This window comes from Panthera onca, chromosome C2 (genome assembly GCF_046562875.1).
Source record: "Panthera onca isolate mPanOnc1 chromosome C2, mPanOnc1 haplotype 2, whole genome shotgun sequence".
Classification (NCBI taxonomy): Eukaryota; Metazoa; Chordata; class Mammalia; order Carnivora; family Felidae; genus Panthera; species Panthera onca.
In genome coordinates this window covers 72497954-72511127 of record NC_138347.1, presented here as the reverse complement: position 1 = coordinate 72511127, position 13174 = coordinate 72497954, and positions in this window count along the sequence as shown.

The window sequence follows — 13174 nt, the reverse complement described above, 5'->3', positions numbered from 1 at the left end:
GTATGTTAACACATTGAAATATATACTATGGCTATAATGCTAATTATAGTAAGTTGTTACCAAACATAAAACAACTAGAAGAAAATTATTGTAAAATGAGCCCAAGAGCCCCAGAATCACTCTGCAGCAAGACCCCAGCCAGCATAAGCCATTTTGAAGTATTTATTGGTTACATGTTATAAAATACCAAGAGATTATGAAAACAGTGCCATTTAACTCTTAAAATGTGTATTACATTGCTTTCGGATGTCCTTGTTAAGTGATGTTTTTGTAAGAAAATACTAACTTTTGTGCAACTTTCTAGATTGTATAGAATTATTAATAAAAGTACTAATTGCTTAGTACTACTGTGTAATAGCCACTTTAGTATATTATCATTTAATTTTAAAAGATAAGAATTTAAGAGTTACTAGCCCCTCTGTGAAATCACTTGCCCAAGTGACAAGCTAGTAAGCAGCAGTGCTTGATGGTTGTATCCAAGTCTTTCTGCCCCAAGTTCTTTCTAATCTACCTTGTTTTTCAGCCCCTACTGTGTAAGGCACTGTGACTCAAATTGTGTTATTTTAGTGCCCCTTTACAGAGACAGACTTAGATGAAGGCCCTTGCCCAGAGTCACACAATAAGTAAGGACAGACCCGTGGAACAAGTCATTCCTATCACAGCTGAAATGACTGTTTCTGGGAAAGAAGTCAGCCTAGCACTGTCACAGTGACCTACAAAAAAACTTCTTTAGAACTAAAAATGGAACGGTATTCATTAGAAGAAAAAAAAAAAGTCCACAATACACAGGGAATAATAGTATTTCAAATGTTTTATGAGATATTCATATTTTTTAATATGCTTCTTAATATTTTTAAGTTGGCAAAAATAAAAGTGCCTCTTAAATGTGACTACACATTTCTGTTGCTTTTTTGTTCCACATCTTCCCAAGGGTCTTCAAAAAATGATGGAAGCAAGCTTGCAGAACAGATTCTTACAAATACCTGATAACCCACTATTTACTATTTAAATTCCAAAGATGGCAATTTGGGGACTTTACTCATAAGAAAAATTTGTTTTCTAAAGTATCAGAGTCAACAACTTACCTTCCAAAATTCTATCTTGAATACTCTTAATTTACATATGGTAAGACAAGCCCAGAGATCCTCATGTTTTAACCAAAGTTACACTACAGTTCAGGAACATTAGAACGTTTGATTCCTGGTTCCTTGAACAGTTGGTTTTTCTACCATCCAGTTCCTTGTCTTCTGTGCTCTAAGCTGAATTCAGTGGGTTATTCGGTCCCTCAAGGTTTGAATTACTGATTAAAAGAAAGTAAATATCAATAAACTTAAGAGATTTTATTGAGAGGTTTGAATTTGAAAGCCATCAGGGAAAAACACGAATGTCACTTTTCTGACCTCAGTTTAGATTATCTGGTGTTTTAGTCCAATGTTAAAGACTCCATTTATCTGCCTCCAGAATTGCACAGTACAGCTCTCGTTGGCTTTGGCTGTGGAATACTACAATGTGAAGAATGTAGGCTGTGGAATCAGAGCTTGATTTGAATACCAGCTTGGCCACTCACTGGTTATGTAACTAACCATGGGCAAATCATGCCATCCCTCTTTCTGTTTACTTCTCTGTAAAGTGGAAACATTTTGAGAATAAGATTATAAATAAGGGAGGCTAGCACATAGTACATTCTAAAAGTTAATTCCCTTTTCCTCTAGAATCAGAAGCCTGGAATTGTTGCAACTCACCTTGTACAGATCACCTTGAGCCTTCATTTTGCCGTATTTTAAATGGGATTTGAATGACTACCTTGCAGGATTGTTATAAAGGTTAAGTAAAGCAGTATGTACAAAAACTGATCACAACATCTGATGCTTGACTCTCACTACCTATTCTTCCCTTGCTCTGGAGTGTGTTTATGATTGGTAGCAGAAAACTGAGAGAATAACATGGTCCACCATTCCTCATCAACTATAGAGAAATTTTCTTCGATGGACTTTCAGTTAGGGGATTATTTACTTTTCAGTACCCTATGATCCTGCTTACTCATCTCTTCTAAGCGTCCCTACTCCAGAGAGGTCAGAGATTGGCCTGCCCTACCTCAACCTTAAACATGGAAGGCATCAAGATCTTCTAAGCCATTCTCACACCTGCATGGTACTAGACACAACAGTCCCTAGCAGTTTTACAGAACATTCATTATTGAGAGTCTAGAAACAGGCCTGAAAAACGATTATTTAAATCACATGGGTAAGATACATTTTTCTCTTATTTAATTTGACTTAGAATAGTCACTGCTTACTCAGTGATTACTTTCTCAGTGACTTTCCACTACCAGCTCTTTCTTCATTCTCCTCCAAATATGATTACCTGAGAGATGGCAAAAAAAAAAAAAAAAAAAAGAAAGAAAGAAAGAAAGAAAGAAAAAGAAAGTTCTAGTCTGCCAAACAGCGTTGTGAACAGAATTGGTGGTCAGGTAAACCGAAGTTTGAAACTTTTAGGAATAGGTAGCACACCTGACCAGGGAGAGTTTAACACTACAATTTTTCTAGCAGTTTCTATCAACATACAAGAGTAGTACACTGGTGGGGGAAGATGAGGGGAAGGAGACTAGAAGGCAGTGAAGGCTGGAATTCTCTCCCAGTGTCTTTTTTTGTTTACTTGTTATTGAAGTATACATATGTAGAATGTATGAATATCATAAGCACATAACCTCACTGAATGTTTACAAACCAACATTACCCACGTAACAATCTGCATGAAGCTCAAAAAACAGAACGTGACCACTCCAGGTACCCCCCTCAATCTCCCTCCCAGTCACTGCTCCTACTCCAAAGGAAGCCACTACCCTAACAAATATTTTTTTTTCATTTATGTACAGTAAAATTCTCTATGGTGTTCAATTCTGTGAGTTTTGACCCATGCATACCATGTGACCACCCCATTACCCCCAAAACTTCTACCCCCAACTTGCAACCACTGGGATTTCTCAGTGCCTATAGTTTTGCCTTTCCCAGAATGTCATATAAATGGGACTATATCCCATGTAGCATTTTGGGTGTGGCTTCTTTGACTTCGCAAAATGCATCAGGTTTATCCGTGTTGCTGTAGGAATCAATAGTTTGTTATTGCTAAGTAGTAGTTCATTTTACAGAGGTATAATTCGTGTATCCCTTCACTGAAGGACTTTTGGATTGTTTTCAGTTTTTGCCACTGTATTTTTGTGCTTCTTTGCAACTTCAGGTCTGCAGGATCAAGAAGCAAACCAGGAATGGGTTTCTGATCTGACAGCCATGACAGGCCCTCGCCCACCCACCTCCCTCTCTCCTGTGAGCATCCACACATTTTGCCCGTTGCACAGGAGCTTATCATAAAACAAACTTTAAATGCAGAATGATATGTCCCAAGAGTCTGTTTACAGAATAAAATGATACCTAGAGTAGGAGACTACAAGTAGAAGCAATTTTGAATTTTTAGAATTTCAAACTCCCAAGAATAACACTCAGATGGTCCAAACACGGGATGTGCCAATGACCAGTGCCAGATTCTCATTGCTGGTGTCCTAAGGGAGATAAGTGTAGTCTGTTTAGGACAGTAGTAAATGAAAGAAAATAGTCTGAGAAGAAAATAGAGCAACAAATGAAAATAGCCATGTGTTAAACATGAGACTAATAGCCTTACAATTTAGAAAACAGCCCATGGAGACAGTCCTCCTCTTTCAAGAAAATCTAGTTTGTTGAACACCAAAGGATTGTAGTTTGTTTTTTTAAATTAATAACTACCAATTTCCTTTAGGTGGTAACTTCTCTGTATCTTAAAAATTACTAATATTGTGTGATTAACAGAAATTGTTCATTACTAGGTAGGGCAATTCTAGTGCAGCATACCTCAGGAATCCTTGACCCTGAGCTGCCTTCCCCTCCATTGATTGCATGCAGATAGTATGAATGGCCTTGTCAGTCTTTTCCATTCATATCTGATACGACTTGATTTCTCTTGTGTGTTTTCGAACAACAACAACAACAACAGTAGGTCCTTCTTCTAAATTGGCACTAAACTAAACCTTAGGAACCATCTGGTGTTACCCAAAATAGGAAGAAACTATTCAAATTGAGTATATATTCATCCCTATTCCTGCTAGTCAACTGTTAATGACCAATGTCATTTGGACCGTTTTTAACCACTGAATGATTTTAACTACTGAATAAATAGTAGAATGATTTTTTTTTTCAGAGAGAGAGAGAAAATCTTTTTTTTTCATGTTTATTTATTTTCGAGAAAGAGGACAAGTGGGGGAGGGGCAGAGAGAGCCAGAGACACAGAATCCGAAGCAATCTCCAGGCTCTGAGCTGTCAGCATAGAGTCCGATGTGGGGCTTGAACTCACAAACTGTGAGATCATGACCTGAGCTGAAGCCGGATGCTCAACCAACTGAGCCACCCAGGCAACCTGAGAGAGAGAAAGAATCTTAAGCAGGCTCCATGCTCCATGCGGAGCCCAACACAGGGCTCAATGCAATGACCCTGGGATCATGACCTGAGCCGAAATCAAGAGTCAGATGCTCAACAGATTGAACCACCCAGATGCCCCTAGAATGATTTTTTTTTTTTTAACTATATAGAAGCCAGTGCTCAAAACAATTAGCATGTAAAATAAGATATAGCAAATTTTCTGATGGAAGAAAAGATTAGAACAAGTGATGTAATCTTTCTTTAGGATGTCTAAAATTAGGTTCATTCACCTCACAGATGGGAGGGCTAAAGACAAGACGAAAGTCCCATATGTTTCACACTATGAATCTCTACAAAAAGGTTTTCTAAATCTTGTGACAGTCATTTGATCAAAAATATCCACTTCCCTAGTGGTATTTAAGACGAGAAAAACTATGTCTTGATAATAGATCCCTTTCTCTATGAAAGTTCAGTGTTCGGTCTGGATCTAGTTTATCTGACATTCCTCACTCTTACTAGGAAAAAGCTCTACGAACCTTTTAACAACTTTTCTCCTGATGGCTAGTAATGTACTTAATGGAATATTCTCTACATCACCCACGTTTTAACCTTAATGCTCCTTGACATTTCTCTTCCCCCAAATATTTGGTCACCACCTACTACTGATTCTTCCTTAATGTCATATTTTTCTTGCTATTACTTCTACTGTCATCACTCTAATCCTTAACCCACCCTCATCCCCAGGCCTGGGTTACTTCAGTGGCCTCTTAATTCATCTTCTAGCCTCCTCTAATTTCTCCCCTTGCTGATCCAGCCATCACCCGATGACTTTTCCTAAAATGCAGCTTGGATTGTGTTTCTCCCCTCCTCAGTGACCTTCATGGGTCCTAAATCCAAACTAACTTTCCCGTATAGTACGGTTCTGGAATATAGTATGCGGTCGATCAGTCATCTACTGCCCCCTACCTCCCAAGCCATACCTGGGCAGGTCTTGTCCTGCCACTGTTGGTCATGCAAATTGCTGCCTTGCTAACTGTTGTGCCCTCCCCACCCAAGTGCCCTTATCAAAGCCCTACCTTTCTTCAAGGCCCACCCTAAATCCCTCCTCCTGCAGAAGACTCCCCAGTTGTTCTAGCCCATGAAGCCTGAATTCCTACAGTATATATTTTGAGTCCACCTAACAGCATGTTCCACCTGTGCTGTTTTCACCTCTTTAGGTACATGGTTTGTCTCAGATTAGGAGGCCTTCTCCTTGTGTACCTCTGTCCCAGTAAAATACCCATGGCAGCTGATCAGAGGGCACAGCTCTGCCACCTCTCCGGAGCCTGCAAGCCTCATACAGCATGACTGCCTTCAATGGCTTGACTTTTCATGATCATGACCTGAAAAGAGCACTGTGTAAGTGTTAGCAGCCGCTTCATCTGCACAGTGGTTGAGTTGGGATGGAGGAGTGGACAGGAGTGGATAAAACAGTCTGACTACAAGTCTCTAAATCAGCCAAAATTTTCATTTAATTATAGTCCTTTCCTTTCTGGCCCGTGGTATAATCATCTTCCTTCCTGAACATGCTTTGTGATTTTTCTCTTTGTATCAATTTTATTTTCCTTGCGCATATGTTTTCATTATAAGTCATGTCACAGGTGGGTGGGAGAGACGCTGGTCCTTGTCTCACAGAGTCAGAGAATGAATCTCACAGGCAGCAGAGAGTGAGCAAAGCGATAGAGTTTATTGAGCAAGAAAGTACAAAGCTCTCAAGAGTGAGAGGGGTCCCTTTTCATGCGTCTGTCAGCCACGTGGATGTCTTCTTTGGAAAACACTCAACATCAGAGAAATACAAATCAAAACCACAATGAGATACCACCTGTCAGAATGGCTAACGTTAACAACTCAGGCAACAACAGATGTTGGCGAGGTTGTGGAGAAAGGCGAACTCTTTTGCACTGCTGGTGGGAATGCAAACGGGCACAGCCACTCTGGAAAACATATGGAGGTTCCTCAAAAAGTTGAAACCAGAGCTAGCCTATGACCCAGCAATTACACTACTAGGTATTTATCCAAAGGATACAAAAATGCTGATTCGAAGGGGCACATGCACCCCAATGTTTATAGCAATACTATCGGCAATAGCCAAACTATGGAAAGAGCCCAAATGCCCATCGACTGGTGAATGGATAAAGAAGATGTGGTTTATATATATACAATGGAGTACTACTCGGCAATGAAAGAGAATGAAATCTTGCCATTTGCAACAACAACATGGATGGAACTAGAGTGTATTAGGCTAAGCAAAATAAGTCAGTCAGAGAAAGACAGATATCAATGTGGAATTTGAGAAACACAACAGATAACATAGGGGAAGGGAAGGGAAAATAAGATAAAAACAGAGAGGGAGGCAAACTGTAAAAGACTCTTAAATACAGAGAACAAACTGAGGGCTGCTGGATGGGAGATGGGTGGGGAGATGGGCTAAATGGGTGACGGACATTAAGGAGGGCACTTGGAATGAGCACTGGGTATCATATGTAAGAGATGAATCACTGGGTTCTACTCCTAAGGCCAAGACTACACTCTATGTTAACTAACTTGAATTTAAAAAGAGAGAGAGGGGGGCGCCTGGGTGGCTCAGTCGGTTAAGTGGCCGACTTCAGCTCAGGTCACGATCTCAGGTCCGTGAGTTCGAGCCCCGCGTCAGGCTCTGGGCTAATGGCTCAGAGCCTGGAGCCTGCTTCCGATTCTGTGTCTCCCTCTCTCTCTGCCCCTCCCCCGTTCATGCTCTGTCTCTCTCTGTCTCAAAAATAAAAATTAAAACTAAAAAAAATAATAATTAAAAAAAAATAAAGAGAGAGTGAGAGGGGTCCTGACTGGGTTGCCACCAAGAATTTTTATCTCTGACTTTTTATTGGGACCTAATCAGGAACTGGATAACTCTATTTGTGGCATGTAGCATGCACAGGTCTGGGATGCATTTATCCTTTTTTTTTTTTTTTTTTTTCCAAAACCTGTCCCGCAGCTATAGCCTCCCACCCACATATGCAGCTGGGGCTAGGGGCACGGTGGACACCTCAAGGATTAGGAGGGCCAGGAGGGTCTGAGAGCCACTTTGGTGAGCCTTGAAGCCAAGGCAGAGGCTGGCCCAGGGGGAGCCATCATGGCTGTAACCAGCCTCCGCAGGGTCCCTTATCTACCCCTGCCTATTGCTAACCCCTTCCCTACTCATCATCTGAAACCCTGCTTGGAAGTAGCTGAGGTAGGAATACTTTCTCTGAAAGTCTTAGTGACAGAGCCAAATATAGTACTCTTGATTTTGCTTCTTTTTTAAAAAAATTTTTTAATGTTTATTTTTTGAAAGAGTGAACAGGGGAGGGGCAGAGAGAGAGGGAGACACAGAAACTGAAGCAGGCTCCAGGTTCTGAGCTGTCAGTGGGGCTTCAACTCACAAACCGCGAGATCATGACCTGAGCCAAAGTCAGATGTTTGATCAACTGAGCCACCCAGGCAGCCTTGATTTTACTTCTTTACTCTTTACCTCCTTTTATACTGGTTTCCATTCATTAAATTTTTTTTTAATGTTTATTTATTTTTGAGAGAGAGAGAGAGAGAGAGAAAGCAGGGGAAGGGCAGAGAAGGGTGGGGGGATCCCAAGCAGGCTCCATGCTGACAACAGAGAGCCTGATGCAGGGCTCGAACTCAGGAACTGTGAGATCATGACCTGAGCCCAAGTTGGACGCTTAAGTGACTAAGCCACCCAGGCATACCTCCACTCATTAAATCTTATATTAAATGAAACAGATGGAGATTTATTTTTTAAAATTTATTTTTAATTTTTCACCCAAGTTAGTTAGCATATAGTGCAATAATGATTTCAGGAGTAGATTCCAGTGATTCATTGCCTATGTATAACACCCGGTGCTCATCCCAACAAGTGTCTTCCTCAATGCCCCTTACCCATTTAGCCCACTCCCACACCCACAACCCCTCCAGCAACCCTCAGTTTGTTCTCTGTATTTAAGAGTCTCTTATGTTTTGTCCCCCTCCTTGTTTTTATATTGTTTTTACTTCCCTTCCCTTATGTTCATCTGTTTTGTATCTTAAATTCCACATATGAGTGAAGTCATATGATATTTGTCTTTCTGTGACTGACTAATTTCGCTTAGCATAAATACCCTCCAGTTCCATCCGCGTTGTTGCAAATGGCAAGGTTTCATTCTTTTTGATTCCCAAGTAATATTCCATGGTGTGTGTGTGTGTGTGTGTGTGTGCACCACATCTTCTTTATCCATTTACCTGTAGATGGACATTTGGGCTCTTTCTATAATTTGGCTATTGTTGATAGCGCTGCTATAAACATGGGGGTGCATGTGCCCCTTCAAAACAGCACATCTGTATCCCTTGGATAGATACCTAGTAGTACAATTGCTAGGTCATAGGGTAGTTCTATTTTTACCTTTTTGAGGAACCTCCATACTGTTTTCCAGAGTGGCTGCACCGGTTTGCATTCCCACCAGCAGCACAAAAGAGATCCTCTTTCTCTGCATCCTCGCCAACATCTGTTGTTGCCTGAGTTGTTAATGTTAGTCATTCTGACTGGTGTGAGGTGATATCTCACTGTGGTTTTGATTTGTATTTCCCTGATGATGAGTGATGTTGAGCATCTTTTCATGTGTTGGTTGGCCATCTGGATGTTTTCTTTGGAGAAGTGTCTATTCATGTCTTTTGCCCATTTATTCACTGGAGTTTTTGTGTTTTGGGTGTTGAGTCTAAGTTCTTTATAGATTTTGGATACTAACCCTTTATCTGATATGTCACTTGCAAATATCTTCTCCAATTCTGTTGGTTGCCTTTTAGTTTACTGACTGCTTCCTTCAACGCGCAGAAGTTTTTATCTTGAGGTACCAATAGTTCATTTTTGCTTTTGTTTCCCTTGCCTCCAGAGACATGTCGAGTAAGAAGTTTCTGTGGCCACAAAGAGGTTTTTGCCTGCCTTATCCTCTAAGATTTTGATGGCTTCCTGTCATATGTTTTAGTCTTTCATCCATTTTGAGTTTGTTTTTGTGTATGGTGTAAGAAAGCGGTCCAGGTTCATTGTTTAGCATGTCGCTGTCCAGTTTTCCCAGCACCACTTGCTGAAGAGACTGTTTTTATTCCATTGGACATTCTTTCCTGCTTTGTCAAAGATTAGTTGGCCATACGTTTGTGGGTCGATTTCTGGGTTCTGTATTCTGTTCCATTGATCTAAGTGTCTGTTTTTGTTCCAGAACCATACTGTCTTGATGATTACAGCTTTGTAATGCATCTTGAAGTCCGGATTGTGATGCCTCCAGCTTTGTTTTTTTCAGGATTGCTTTAGCTATTTGGAGTCTTTTCTGGTTCCACACAAATTTTAGGATTGTTTGTTCTAGCTCTGTGAAGAATACTGGTGTTATTTTGATAGGGATTGCATTGATTATGTAGATTGCTTTGGGTAGTATCAACATTTTAACAACATTTGTTCTTCCAATCCAGGACCATGGAATATTTTTTCCATTTTTTTGTGTCTTCTTCAATTTCTTTCATAAGCTTTCTATAGTTTTTAGTGTATAGATTTTCACCTCTTTATTTAGGTGTATTCCTAGGTATTTTATGGTTTTTGGTGTAGATGGAGATTTATTAATAGCTTTAAAACTCTATCTGCACAGTTAATCTCAGAGCTTTATTTTTTTTTAAGTTTATTTATTTGTCTGAGAGAGGAAGATACGGTGTGAGTGGGGGAGGGGCAGAGAGAGAGAATCCCAAGCGGGCTCTGCACTGCCACCACAGAGCCTGATGCAGGGCTTGAACTCATGAACTGTGAGGTCATGACCTGAGCTGAAACCAAGAGTCAGACGCTTAATTGGTTGAGCCAGCCAAGTGCCCCAATCTCAGTCTTTTAATCCTCTTCTACAATTTTATTTTTCTATCTATCTATCTATCTATCTATCATCTATCTATCTAATTTTTAGTTGGCTCCACTCCCAGGGAAGAGCCCAACACAGGGCTTGAACTCACAACCCTAAGATCAAGCCCTAAGCTGAGATCAAGAGTGATGCTTAACTGACTGAGCCATCCAGGCACCCCCCTCTCTACATTTTAAATTCTGGGTTGCAAAGAAAGTTTTCAGGGGAAAAACATTTCGTGGCTTGATAACTAAAATAATAAACCAAGCTCGGGGATGCTGGGCTTACATTTGAATGGAGGTTTGATGCAGAGTTTTTCCCACCCCTCTTCTTTCCCATCTCCAAGGAAGAAACACTGTCCCTTTCCCTCTCTGTTTGTCCTCCTGTTCTTATTCCTTACGTCTTCTTCAATTAGCCCTCTTTTCCTGTGTGTTTAGTCTCCTTCCTGCATGGGCTACTTGTGTTCTGACTATATAATCAAATCTCTCCTAACCTATAAAAACTTTCCATGGACTCCTAATCCCCTTGAAACAACCTCACTCCTCTTCCTTTCTTAGTCAAATATCTTGAAAAGGACACTGTCCATTTTTCCGTCCATTTATAATAAATACTAATGATTTGTTGAATGTCTACAGTATTTTAGACAGGATGTTGGCCATTGGGAATGACAGTAGACAGGACACCCTGCCCTCATGCTGCTCAGCCTCCTGGCCAAACCTTGGCCCTTGCCCTGCCACTGAAACTGCTCGGACAAAGCTGTCTGTGGACCTCCTACTCCCCAAATTCCGTGGCTCTTCTCAGTCCTTCCCCCTCAGCAGCACAAGATACTTGAACAGCAATGAATAATATCCTAACACAATAGAAATCATTCCCCATGCTCAAGGCCCTGTGATGAACACAAAGAAGAACAAGCACAGAATCTGCCTTTGAAAAGCTTACACGCAGAAAATATTGTGTAGCTCAAGTGAACGGGGCTCTCCCTAAGGGAAGCTTCATAGGGAAAATATGTTTAAAGAGACAAAAGCTTGTATTCACAAAACGTGTTCAATATATCTATCATTGATCTCAATATACAAATTCAGATGTATTAACGAGTCAGCAAGTACATGGTGACTGATGTTGTTGCAGGATCTTTTACCTCAATACCCGGGATTTGTTGTCCCGCTGCTTTGAAGAATGAAGAGGTGGACACAAAATGAGCAGCGGGCTAAAGTTTATCAGAGTATAAGATCAGAAAGGAAGAATCGTATAAAAGCTCTCTTTACAGAGAGGGGACGTTCGAAAGTGAATGCCCACAACTATAGGCAAAGGGTTTTGTTCTATAGGGTTCCGGTCAGCCTCCCTCTTCCCTTCTCACTTGTTCCTTCTCAGGTTCTACCCTGACTGGCTGGATAACTCTAGGTTGTCCATTTCTGACTGGCTAGACTCTCTTGTGTGAGGTGTGAGACTATGGTCACACTGCCCCTCGTGTAACGTAAGTTTTATGGTTTACTTATTTTAGTTAGGTACTTCGATTGTCAAATTCCTGAGGGGCACCCAAGGGGGAGTAGGTGGTGTCCATCACATTCTTAAGAGGAACCTTACGCCAGAGGGAGTTTGCTGTGATCACACATTCCCATCAATGCTCCAAAATATGTGTTTGTCTCCAACCAGGGACCTCAGGCCCTAACCTTTCCCTCTCAGCCTGTTTTATCTTTTCTTTTCCTTATCACAATGTCAAGAGTAATACCCTTTGATAACACATTTACTGCTCCAAATGTTCACAATTGCTCATATTTTCTGTGCATACCAGCCCTTCCAAGTGTCCCCTAAATAAGCATTGTTGGGGCTTGTTCTTAGTCAAAGACGTTACAGCTCATAGGAACAGAAAAATACAAATCATGGCTTGTTGAGATTTAAAAAAAATATTTTCCCCAAGATTCTGGGTAAAAGAATTGTTCATCCATATTTGGCTGGCTCATTAGCCCACAGCTGCCCACACAGATTCTCTACCCCCTGTTAAAGGCCTCGCCTTCTTTCTGAGTCCCCAGAGACTGTCTTCGACGTGTTCCATCCCATTGCCTACTGTGCCTCAGTACCCTGGCGAGCAAGCTCCATGTTTGGGGGGCACCCTGCATCCTTGGAGAGCTGGAGCTGTGTCATTGGCAGAGTGGAGAGGAGCTCTTTGTATTTTATATGATGGATTAGAGTCGGGCGGTGGGGGGACATCCGAAAACAGTGTTGTCTAGATCCCAACCTCTCAAAGAAGTCTTAGTGAAGCCAGTTCTTATTTCCAGAAGGAAGCTCAAAGACCCTCTTCCTCTCCTCAGTATGTGTCCAGAATAGGGACCAAACTGTCCTCAGCACTTCTGCTACTCTACACAGCTGTTTCCAGGTTAAATTACTGGTTCATTATTCTCTCATGGCATCCCACCCATTCCTCTGCTACACCCAGGGATGTCTGTACCCCAGCAATGGCAGGACCAAGGCTCAAGCCAACTCAGAGTTCCCCATTACATATAGGTATCTACGTGTGTAATGTCCGTGGCCAAAGCTATGTCCATGCTAAGGCCAAGCAAATGGGCCCGACATAGAAGCCTCTAGAGCCCAGAGACAGCAAGTTCACTGATAAGTCACAGTTGGGGAATGACTCCCCAGAGATAGGGGAAAGGACCCCATCATGAAATTGCCTCCCCAGGTTCTCAGGTTGTAGCTGACACCTCATCAGTGTCACCTGTGTTTTGCTAGAGGAATAACTTAATGAGCACAAATCCTGCCAGTACCTTCTGGTGGCGCTTGGAGTATGACAAAATGAGCCTTTTCATCCTCATGGTCAGA